Source organism: Agelaius phoeniceus, chromosome 3 (genome assembly GCF_051311805.1).
Source record: "Agelaius phoeniceus isolate bAgePho1 chromosome 3, bAgePho1.hap1, whole genome shotgun sequence".
In the NCBI taxonomy this organism is placed as follows: Eukaryota; Metazoa; Chordata; class Aves; order Passeriformes; family Icteridae; genus Agelaius; species Agelaius phoeniceus.
The window spans coordinates 41,174,577-41,186,792 of NC_135267.1; the positions used below are offsets into that span (position 1 = coordinate 41,174,577).

At 38.5% G+C, this 12,216-nt stretch overlaps 1 long non-coding RNA gene across 1 annotated transcript in view; it reads right to left on the minus strand.

The window, feature by feature from the left end:
• Positions 1-1,285: 1,285 nt before the first annotated feature.
• The window catches only part of LOC143693704 (uncharacterized), a 34,369-nt gene continuing 23,438 nt past the window's right edge, over positions 1,286-12,216 (minus strand). Inside the window, exons 2-4 of the long non-coding RNA XR_013181641.1 lie at positions 7,514-8,145; positions 4,231-4,331; positions 1,286-3,226 (exon numbers count right to left, since the gene is read on the minus strand). This is a non-coding gene — a long non-coding RNA (uncharacterized LOC143693704). The remainder of the gene's footprint in view (positions 3,227-4,230; positions 4,332-7,513; positions 8,146-12,216) is intronic.

Consider the following 12,216-nt stretch of genomic DNA (forward strand, 5'->3'; position numbering starts at 1 on the left):
AGACTGAGAACTTTCCCAGTGTATCACAATTACAGAAACATCTGTGCTAAACAACTTTGTGCCAATATGCTGTGAAAATTTGGTGTTCAGCAGCCCCCAACATTTCTAATTTCTTACTTGCTGTGGGGTGGTCTCATGTGACACATAGTGACCACAGGTTTCAGGCTATGGAATGGGTTCTTTTTCGCACCTTCCTTTTATGTGTGTGCTGACCAATTCAGAAGACTTTCTGTTTTCATATATAGCATGATGCGTACTTAAAGATAAGTAAAAATTAGATTAAATATATATATATATAAGGGAAATGTTTTGTGGTGGATTAAACATATTAAACAACTGACAATATTAATTCCAGGGTTAGAAGCAAAAATATAATTCAAAACTCATCTAGTATTGCCTAAGGAAGTGAATGTGGGAATGAAGGTAAAATTAGACACCTTTTAAAGATTATATTCCATATTTTATAAAAGGTCAGAAAGTGACCTCTGTGCCAACTAGGGTACTTTTTGGTACCCAATAAATAGCACTAACAGGACTGCAGCAATTCCACCTGGAATGTGGCAGAAATGAGAAGAAAATGTCTCTGAGACCCAGTATTCACAGAAGGTGCTCCTAATTGTGTGAAGCATATACAGCTTCCTCACATGTCACCTGTCCCCTCTCACTTCTGTTAAGTGGCATGGCCAAATCTTGATATTATTGTAATTGAAAAAGAATCATTTAATAAACTGAATTCAACCAACAGTTGACTGTTGCTGGTATTAGAGAATCTTCTCTGGGATTTGTCTCACTGACTTTAGCAGTTTAAGGGTTAGGTACCTGCAACAATATATGAAGTTCTTTCTAAATCTCAAGGAATCGGAAAGGTATCTTCAGAGGACAGTCTGTCACAACCATCTTCTGAAAGCTGGGGTGCATCACCATCCAAAAAGACTTGTATCTATTTCTCCATTGCCTAAACAATGGACTTTAGTAACCAATTTAAACCAAATGTCTAATATTTGAATGGTTAAAGTAAGGTGTTAAGGATTCCAGAGTCAATAATGCTGTTGGGTCAGAATTTGTAGCATGACAAGTTTCTTCGAGGTATTTTTCAGCTTCTCCTCCAGTGTGCTGGTCCTTAGCTGACAGGTGGCTAGCAAAGCCCACAATCTACTTTTGGGATTAACCCTGATCTTTTCCATCTACACGCAACCAATACAATTTTTCTCAATGATAGATGGATGACGACAGGAACAGCTTTTCTAAAAATCTTTATTTTTTAAATATAAGTGCTGCTGGAATATATCTGGGGCAAAATCAAGCTATTTGGCTTGCTTGCTTAACATTCGTATCAAAAAAGGAACCTAATTATTTGTTCTGTATTTACAATTGCATATTTGGTTAAATTGAATCCAAATGCCAATAAATTCCCAAATATAGAGTAAAGAAGAAAAAGGTAGCAGAAGTGGAAAGTTGTACCAGTGGTGATCATTGACCATTCAATCAAGACTTAAGCTAAGTTTCTTTTCTAGGTTTAGAGTATATGCAAAACCCATGCAGTAATTAAACTCTGAAAGATCAAAAATGTGACCTACTGAGATTATTCCATCCATTCTTTTCAGAGAGGCTTTTTAGTGATGTTGGATACTCTGTGTGTCAAAGACTTGTGTGACTTTCAAGTTTTAGGCAAGATGTCTGTTTAACCCAAATTTTTGAACTGTTTTTCACTCACTGCACAATTAGTTCCCTGAGTAACAGCTCATAGCTACAAACAAGAAATATACTCCATGCAAGCAGAGCTGACTTGCCAAAGATTCCCATTCTGGTCAAAATGGTGCCAATGTTTACCAAACCACTTTGTCTCAAAAGAGGCCATTTCCATAGCAAGTTATGTGCCAGATTTTCTGCACATGAAAATGACCACAAGTTCCGTTTTTCCTATCAACATTTCCCCGTTTCTAACAACAAAGCATTTAGCTCTTCATCTTCCTCCTCAAGCTATCTTAATGAAGGCTGTTCTTAAAAGACAGACTTTTTGAGTTATTCTTTTTATGGGGAAAATAATGGCTTTTTTTGTGGGATTGTTTTGAGTTTTGAGTTTTGTAGTTTTGTTATTCTCAAGAATTGCTGGCACATTTTTTACATGGATTTTCACCCAAAAAAAATCACTTACAGACAGGAACTATGAATACAAATGTTGGAAATGGATACTGATCAATTAAGAAAACCATGAGTGAATTAAAGAATGGATAGAATGGAAGAGTTATGCAACTTTAATTATATTTGCCATTGCTCTTCCAGCTATCAGCATCCCTAAGTAAAAGTAAAGTATTAATATTTTTAATATTAATTTGTATTATTGCTTCACATTATTACGTTTTGGCTCAATTATATAAATAATAAATACAGAAGAAATGGTTTGTGTCTGAAATATGGGTTATTTCAAAGCAGCATGTTACTAATCCAAGAATATTGAGCCAATAAGGAAATTAATTTGATATTTAGCATCATTAGATTCACAATATCCATTTTGGCTAATAAACATTCTGGAAATATTCTAAAGGATTGTTAGGATACAATATACAAAAGGGAACATAGCAGCAGATTGAATGAATGATGGTAGGAAGATGCACAAAAGGATAAATTAAATCTAAATGCATTTTAAGGCTAACCTTTCATCCCTTTGTATCTTACACTCTAATTTATAGGATTAACTTGAAGGTAAGAAACAGCATGAAATGCATATCCACATATTCCCTGCCCATAGCAGCAGAATTGAAACTAGATGATCTTTAAGGTCCCTTAAGACCCAAATCATTCTCTGCTTTTATGATTTTTTTTAAATGTAAATTCTAGATAATATATAAGAAAAAAAAAACTGTTTTAAATAATATGTGAGCAAAAAAAATAATTATCAACTAGAGCAAAAAGATCATGGTTTTTTATCCTTTCCCTATGTAAGGAGTATATGGTTGGGTTCATTTCTATAGTTTCAAGAAAAATGAAAAGTAAAACTTATGTAGAGCTCTCGAAGGTGTTGCCACACCTCACTCAGTGTAAACACAGGGTCAGTGAAATTGTTGTAGGGAAAAATCAGAATTGCAGGCAGATGAGAAAGAGTCCAAAGCTGCAGAAAGGATCACTCATACAACCTTCAGTGCAGAACCGGAGCTTAAAGCAATGGTAATCTAAGTTGTTGCTGAAGAGGGGAAATAAAAAGAAAAAAAGGAAAGAGAAAAAGAAACTAAAAAAAAAGAGAAGGAAAAATGAGAAGAAAAAAGAAAGAGAAGGGGAAAAAAAAAGGAAAAAAGGAAAGGGAAAGAAAAGGGCAGTTAGTGTGATTGCATCTCCTCAAGTAAATACTGGAGGCCAGTCTGCGGCAGGGGGCCAAAAGGACGTGGCATGACTCACACTCTCACCACATCAGCATTGCTGCAGCCAGATCTCTCAGGCGGCTCCCCAGACCTTGCCAGGCACTGTGCAGGAGCTGCTTGCTGGCCAGGGCTGAAACCATGCCCAAAACCATGCCCAAAATTGTGCTCACAATATAACAGTACACCCTGGCCATGTTTCACTCACCATTACTGACACTGCCACGGGGAACTCATTTGAGGAGGAGTGTTGGAGAAAGGCTTGTGCAGAGAAGAGCAATGCTGTGGCTGTATGGGGAGCTTTGCCTGTGAGTTTTTGTTATTCAGCTGAAAGGCCAACTTCCAGGGCAAAGCTGAACACATTTCAATAGAAGATCAAGTCTCACAAAGGGTTGCCCAAGTTCTTACTGTCTAATAAAGAGTCAGCAAATTTATGTTGTAGTAAAAACAATTGGGAGTAAAATTCCTTTAAAAAAATACTCCATTCATCTGACTACAAAGTGAGTTGCAATAAATACAGTATTGAGAAACAGAGCAGCTTAGCAGGGTTTTAAGTAGTCTCTGCATTCTCGCTGCTGCTCCCACACATGCACACACAGACAGGCTGCCACACTCTCCTCTCGTGCTGCTAAAAGCAAACAGTGGATATGACAGACAAACATTGCAAGCACAGATGTGTCCATTACAACCAGCGTGAGCCATGCTCAAGAGGAGTGCTGTCACTTCTGAAAATCCAAGTGTGTCCGGCTGTGAAAAAGCAGTGGGGTGTGAGAACAAAAGAAAGAGATGTTGTGATTAAGACAGGGCTAATGGTTCATTAACAATATCCAAGGCCTGGCTCTACAGCTTAGAAGTTAAGGATATATTTCAAAATTACCTTTTTCCTTTTTTTTCTTCTTGTTGTTGCTGTTCATTTCTTTTCTCTGCCTTTTGAAAAGGATTTGTAGCTTCCTTCCTTGCCCTTTTGTCTGACGGCTCCTAAAATATGAAGCAAATGAAAACATAGATGCAGTGAAAACAATATTTTTTTTCTTTCTGGTCTCTTTTCAACTCTCTCTATGATGTGTGAATCTAAGGCCAGGATTGGGGGGAGAGGCTGCATTCCCTGGTTCAGCGATGGTCCTGCCCCAGCTGTTAAGGGTCCCACTTGGCAATCTGAGGGCTTGTGTCTATACTGATGAAGAAGGCCAATGAGTGGTGTTTGGTGCAGTAGGGCTTCTGTCAGATGTCCAGGGACAGTTCACTAATTAACATGTTCCAAAAACCTTAGGTCAGCTAGGTTTTGGAACAGGTTACCAAGACAAGTTGCGCAATATCCATGCTTGGAGGTTTCTGATCCTATCACAGAATCATAGGATGGTTTGTCTTGAAAGGCACCTTCTCACTCCTGACATAGGTAGGGAGACCTTTGACTGGACCTGGTTTCTCAGAACCCCATCCAACCTTGCCTTGAGCACTTCCACAGATGGGGCATTCACAATGCCTCTGGGTAACATGTCCACGTGCCTCATTACCCTCACAGAAAAGAACTTTTCCTAAAATCTAAACTAAACCTGTCCTCTGTGAGGTGGAGATCTGTGAAACTTCTTGTTTCAATCCAGAAATAGAAGAAGTAATTCAATTAACTACATATAAATCACTAAAGTTTGCTGAGGAGTATTCCACTCTTGTATTCTGTCCTTTCTTTTGCCTACTGAGATTCAAACTTTCCAGTAACCATGTCCTAGGATGCTCCTGGAGGCCAAGGGACATCCAGAGGTTACCTTGTGCAGAGAGCTGTTGTAAAATACATGGATAATGCTTGTATAACCAAATAAAATGAGAAGAAGGTGCTAGCTAAAGCAGTGAACAGCAATTGCCTGTACTCTTCAGCTGTTAACACCCTCTCTATCATGGCTGTAGCTCCTGCCAGATGCCACTCTCAGACACAAATCTTGGCAGCATTTGGGGATTACCTTTTTTGGGCAAAGACAGAAAGCCAAAGTGTGTGATTGCAAGCTGTGCTCTCCTGCAGATTGGAGACAATCTGTAACAGGCTGTCCTGCTGCCCTAACCATAGCCAGTGGACACTCCTGAGCAAAACTGGTAGGAGTGTAATCCTTTCATGATCACCACACTTCAGTTTATAAAACCTGTTTTATTTTCCTAATAACTAAATGACCTTCCTGTGTTAGCTTCATGACTGGAGATTAATACACTCTGGGATCACTGCCCAGTCACTTCTGCCAACACAGGAGCCATTCCAGGAGACATGTTCCTCTGACTCCCTGGTTAGATTTCAGTATATTGCGATTTTCCATTTGTAGATTATAATTTTTTCCAGCCCATGGTGCTCTGCTAACGTGCTAGATCTATTGGAAAGTAGAATCAGCAGCACTTTCCCATGCTAATTTATCTGCCACTGTGGCAGTATCTAAATGTCCACTTGAAATCTCCCTGACTAAATAAATCTTCCCCTATTGTAGTGAACTGTGCAGTAATTTTTCTTTACATCATCCTGCTTTAGATGTTTAGCAGTAAGGCTGATAATTAGAGGAAAAAAAATCTGTCATGAAATGTACAGAACATATTCAGCATCAAAAACTGATCACAAATGTGAACAATGCATCATTATGAATCTGATCCTGCCAATCCTTCATATATTTTCAATTTCAAGTTCCTGTGGGAATGCCTACAAGTTTATTTTAAGACACAAATTAATAACAGATACAGGCAGCAAATATACAGGCACTTCCCAGGCATGACTGGAGGCCACCACCACCCTCTCAGCTGAGCAGATCCCTTTCAGCTGTGTAGATGACATTGCTCAGTTTAAAGCAAGAAAACCATGAAGTGGAAGAATGGGTTAGAATCTCTCTAGGCTTGCTTGGATATGAGGTAGAGGCTGCTTTAGTATACATCCCTACCCCTCTTCTACTCCAGATGCCTTTTTACCAAATATATGGGCATCCATATTAGTAGATAGACAACTTTGGAATGATTATGGCATGGAAATCCTTCAAAATTAGTATCTTAATCGACAGCTCAGAAACCATTTACTGCAATCACAGTAATGATGCTAATTTTAACTAAATTATTCATACAAGAGGTCATGATGTGTGGATCTTTAATTTTTTTGCCAATGTTAGCGTGCAGTTCTCCTTTCTCTTATATAAGTGCCTTGCTGAGAAAGTATTACCCTGCCAGAGTAAAGAGCTGTGGCTGACATTGCCCTGGATTGGAAATAAAACTGGCTGTGACTCTCTGGGCTGCTGGCACAGATGCACCATTCATGCCTGCAAGAACTGCTCTTTTCAGAGCAGCACTGACCCAGGTGTGCAGCAGGACAAAGCGAGGTACATGGGACAGGGACAGCAGCACTGACCTGCACACCAGGAGAATGTCAGGGTCCTGGGCTGGTTTTATCAGGATGTGTGCACAGAGCTAAACAAAGGAATATATGTGGGGTAGAGGCTTAAATGGGCTGGACAAAAAGATCAGTCAGGTGAGGGACACAGGATTGAATCCTTTGGGGAGCATAAAGAAGATATGGAGGTCAGAAGTCAGGTGACCATGAGCTGCTTCTCAAGGAGGGCAGTCCTCAAACAAAATCTGTTTAAAAAATACCTGGTTTATTTCAGAGACTTCCTCCCACCACTGGTAAGCAAACCAGGGCACCAATCCTGGGGATGCTCAGCTACAAATCAAGGACAGACCTTGCTGCTAGAAAGGGGACTGACATGAGGGGCACTAAACATGTGGATACAGTTTGGGTGCTACTGTGATATGTATAATAAATAATTACATGCATAAAAACAGACCTACCTTTTAGCAGCCATATCCCATCTATATTTGCAGAAACACAGCCATAAACATTATAAATATAGCTGAAATCACCCAATGTATATTGAATGCCGGTATTCCAGGGTGCCATAAAACACAGAGAAAAATGTGAATTGATTACATAAGCAGCTTTTTTTAATGAATAAGGTCTATAGATTTTATAGTATTCCTCACTCAAATCTTGTAAAATACATGGAAGTCTTAATTATAGCTGAAGATATCTGAACTATGTTGGCCTTTGATTTTATATTACAATATGCAATTCCTGCTCGCATAATAAACCAATAAATTCAGTATTTATTATAAATGAGTTTAAATTTATAAGACTATCAAAATACCTCCTGGCTCCTGTTAATGTTTAGGAAATATTTCAGAAATGTTTCAGGCTCCTGTCTGGTAGAATTGCCTCCCTTTCTGCTGAGCTTCTATTGATCCAAAGTCTTGAAGTAGTCAACAATTATATGTACTATAGGAGTAACACACATGCAAATGTTGTGTGTGCAGATGAGAGAGGTATAGAAAGAATGGAAGGAAAGCAGAAGTAGCAGTTTCTGTGTAAGCACTTCCTCCAGTAAGAGGTTTGAATCCAAGAGGCCCAGCCTGAGCCAGCTATAAATCACACTTTGCTTCAGAAGGTATGAAATAGATGGGCTGCATTTCAGTAGTACCCTCAGATGCCTGCAGGTCCTGGCCATGGACGTTGAGTTTTCTGCTGTACAGCCAGCTGGTGAAATTCATGCAGAACTGGTCACGTGCTTGGCTTTGCAGCCTCATGTTGGGACTTCAGCTCTTGGGTTTTGGTCAAATTCAATCAGCACTCATGCGAAATGAGTTCCACTTCTCAACATGGAGATAATTAATGTCTGGCTCACATCAAAAGGAACCAGGAATCAAGTGCTGTAGCTGAATATGGTTTAAAAATGTTGCTTCTTGTTCTATGAGTTGGTGCCCCTTGACGTGGCTCCTGCAGCTGCAAAGAAGCAAACCCATAGTTGGAAGAAAAGACAGGAAAAGGAGATGTGACTTGTTTGCTTGCCTTACCAGGTGAAATACATAAAAGGAAGAGACAACTGATTCTGCTATTAAAATTAAAATTTAGAGCATATACTAACATAGTTGGGTAATGTTTTGTGACAGAAAATTAGTAAAATTTTCTTGTCAAAATACTAATTACCACATAAAGGAGTTACAGATGCTGTATTTAGGTAGATTAGCTAAATCATAGCATAAACTGTAGTTTCTTGAAATTCTATCCCCAAGGCAAAACAAAAATGCTCAGTGGTTGGGGTTTTTTTGTTGTTATTTTCCTACAAAAAAGAAAAAAATCTTTAAAATATCTTGCTTATAAAGTGTTCTACCTTCTAAATTATGCTGACTTTTGGCTAGGTACATGCTTTCTGCTGAAGTTCACACCATAACCTGGGACAGCTTAATTTAGGGTAGATGTCTACTCAGTCAGCTGTAGAGAAGAACAATATAGAAATATCCATTCAAGGCCTTTCATTCCCTGGAAGCCTGAGGAACATTTTGGATATTGCCTTTCAGCACTAAAGCTGGTCAGCTTATGGTAGCATTTTCTCATTTCAGTTTTTTCAGGTCCAAACCACAATGATCCACAAGGGGATTAAAGCATATATTAATGAGCTTTTTAGCCCCTGTAGATTTTTCCTTCTAATTTGCCAGAATTTTATGTACCCCTTTCCTGACCCTAGAAGTGATATTTTCCTCCATCTGGAATGATTGTTTCATGTTAATATGTTGGTTTGAATATAAAATGTAAGAATGTTGGTTAGCACAAAAACTAATGAAGGCTCTGGGGTTTTTAGCTTTTTGGCTTTATTTATTTTTTCCTTAAAGAAACATTACTCATTTGTTCAGGGCAAGAATGTAAGGTTTCAGATGTTATTCATGCAAATCTAATGTAAAACACAAACATAAGGCAATAAATCCATATTTAGGCACCTAAATAAGCAGCCTGATTTGACACATTAGCGTCCTGGTAAAAACCTATGTTTTATTTCCTGACCCCTGTCATCTGAATTCAGTCAGACTTATTAAGAATTCAAACTCCATCTCATAGGAGGGACTGTGTACTAACTGTTATAACCACCATTATTACAATTAGACTGGAAGAAGATTCCTGAGAAGATTAGAATTTGACAAACAGACAACATTTTATTTAGGTCTCTCATCTTGTAAATGACCCTTTGTAAAATGGAACCATACCTCCCACTGGATGAAAATTCAGCTTGTACAGTTACCCATGCAACTTATCCCAAAGAGGGTCTGGTAGCCAAGTATATTTTTGAGGTCAGAATTTCCTTGTAATGTTCTCTTGCTGAGAATTTCAATTTGTTCCAATTATTTTTAGGTTTTTTTTTTATTTGGATGGGGTTTTATGTTTTGTTTTCTTCCTTGTGTTCTACTTATTACAAACTAAAAGAGTGAGTCTTGAGTTAATGTAAATCAGTAATTGTTGGTCCCACTGAATTTTTAACTAAGCAGTTCTGCAAGAACAAGAAGTAAAAAAATACACAAATGGTAAACACGAAAGTGCTGAAGTGGATACCCATATATGGTAAACATATGAGTTAAATACCAAAATATTTGGCAGAAACACATGACAAGAATCCCTGTCCAGAGCCAAGGCCTCATAGACAAAGGGCAGAATTTACCACAAGCTCCCCTATCTCAGCTGCACACAAAGCACGTTTCTTTTTTGGATGCATCTGGACCATCATCCATTATGCATTCCATATGACACACATCTCAATGGGGCTTACTTCACCTGCTTTCATGAAATGAACCTTATTCTTCTTGCTCTCATATAATAAGAACATTTGCTACTGAATATTAAAATGTGTGCAACATGTGGCAGACATCTGTGGTGTGCTGCCATTGCACTTGACTTGCACAACAAAGTGAGCCATCTCACCTTCCAAAATCAACCCTGCCCCCTTCAAAATACATCTTATTTCACAAACACAGGTGCAAGGCAACGCACCTCAGCAAACACTGAACAGTTATGAGCTTCAAAGAGGTTTCTTTTCCGCCGAGTTTTGCTTAGATGTGTCATGAAACAGCACAGGAATCAGTTTTCACTCGGTCTATTCCAGGAGTTTTCAGTAACTTGGGCTTTGGTTTTTCTTTTGTTCTGCTTTCACTCATTCTTTTTTCACCAAAATTTAAAATGACCCCTAAAAATGCAGGTGACTGTTAGTGGAAGGCAGTTTCATGGATCCACATCAGTGTGGTCCATTGGCCAAATCGTGGCCATGAATGGATTTTTTAAACTCCAGTGGTGAGAGTGATGTGAAACACATGATCTTCTTTTACAGTAAAAGGGATTTGAATGAATACTTCTTAATTCAGAGTTCCAATGTCTTAAGTGCATGCACAGGCCAATACTTTGCAGCATGTGTTCTTTTAGGAACCAAAGTAAGATAAATAGAATTGAGATCCTTTCCTATTACATGGGTTCCTGAAATCTTTTCGTTATCTTTACCTAATCCACTTTACCATCTGATTCTCACTGCTTCTCTTGAGCATCATTGTCTCATCAAGTTCTGGCTTGCAGATTTGGAAAGTGGAAAATCTGCCTCTGCTCTTAGGCTGCACCCACAGAAGATGTATATGCAAATGTCAAGCCTCTCATGCCCAAATATCAGCATGTGCTGCCTCTGTTCACATAACTTGGAGTAATCACTTGCACCTGTGCCATATGAGTTCAAAACTCAACGTTTCACTCTTATTTATTATCTGGCAATGCATGGACTTGAAATTTTATTTTTTTAACATCATTCTAATTGACAATAAGAGCATATTAAAATAAGTTCTCTCCCTCTCTCATCACCTTCTTCAGTGGTATATATTTACAATTGCTTTGCACTTGCCTGGTCACCAACTTGAGGCACAAGAGCCTGAAAAATTCAACGCATTTTGTGCAGAAGCTGAACTTTTGTCTTGTATTAGAAATTTTTCCCCTGATCTGATATTAGTATGTAAATGAAAAAGTATTCAAAATTTGTTCATCTTGCATTAGAATGAGAAAGATCATGAAATAAATTCAAAACAGACAGGATTTTTGGAATAAGTTCAAGTAATTCAAAAGGAAACAAATGAATTTCCAACACATAAGGAACTTCTACAAGCAGGTTATGGGTCATTCCAATCTGGTGTCAGCAGTTCCAGGATAGACAGTTCCAAACTGACTGTTCCAGGATAGCTGCATCTACCACCTGACTGTGACCCTGTGCAATCTCTGTTAGTGCAAGAGGAGGTGATGTTCTGGCTGTTCACAGACAGGAGCAGGAGCCGCTTGTGTGGGTACCATGTGCCACAAGGTCTGTTTCAGTGCCAAAGTCCAATGCCCACAGACACATATGCAGTAAAACACTTATTCCTTGAAAAACACCTGGAGCAATGTCTGACATACATCACTATACTGGCTCTGCAAGGTTTACCACAGTGAGCTCTGTCATGAGTGTTGCAGGCATGGAACTCTTGTAATGGATCATAATTACCATTATTAAATTAATGATTACAGAAATTGAAAGCAACTTTCACTGAAAAGACCTTATTTTAATTCACAATTGGAGCACTTCCACCACCCTTGCAGCACAAAAATACCTTAAAATGGATATAAGTAATCCAGTAATCCTAATCAATCCCTCTCCAAGGGACATTTATGCTGTTTTAGTGGAAAAATGAAAGTTTAGGCTGAGAAGAATTCTGTGTGTAAAGCACTGGCTTTTTGGACCCATTGCTGTTGTTTCTTTGATGGCAGCACTTCAGGGCAAAGTACTTTTATGATTCTTCACAGCTTCACCATATCAAATTAAATATAGAAATATGCATATATTTCCCAGAGGGATGATCAATGCCCCATGGCTGTCAATGTTTAAGAGACCTTTGGAAAATGCCCTTAACACTAACTTTTGGTCATCTCTGTAGTTCTTAGGCAGTCAGAACATTGTAGGTGTCCTCCAACTGAAATATTCTATTCTACAGCATATAGGAAAATAATAAATCAATGAAAGCT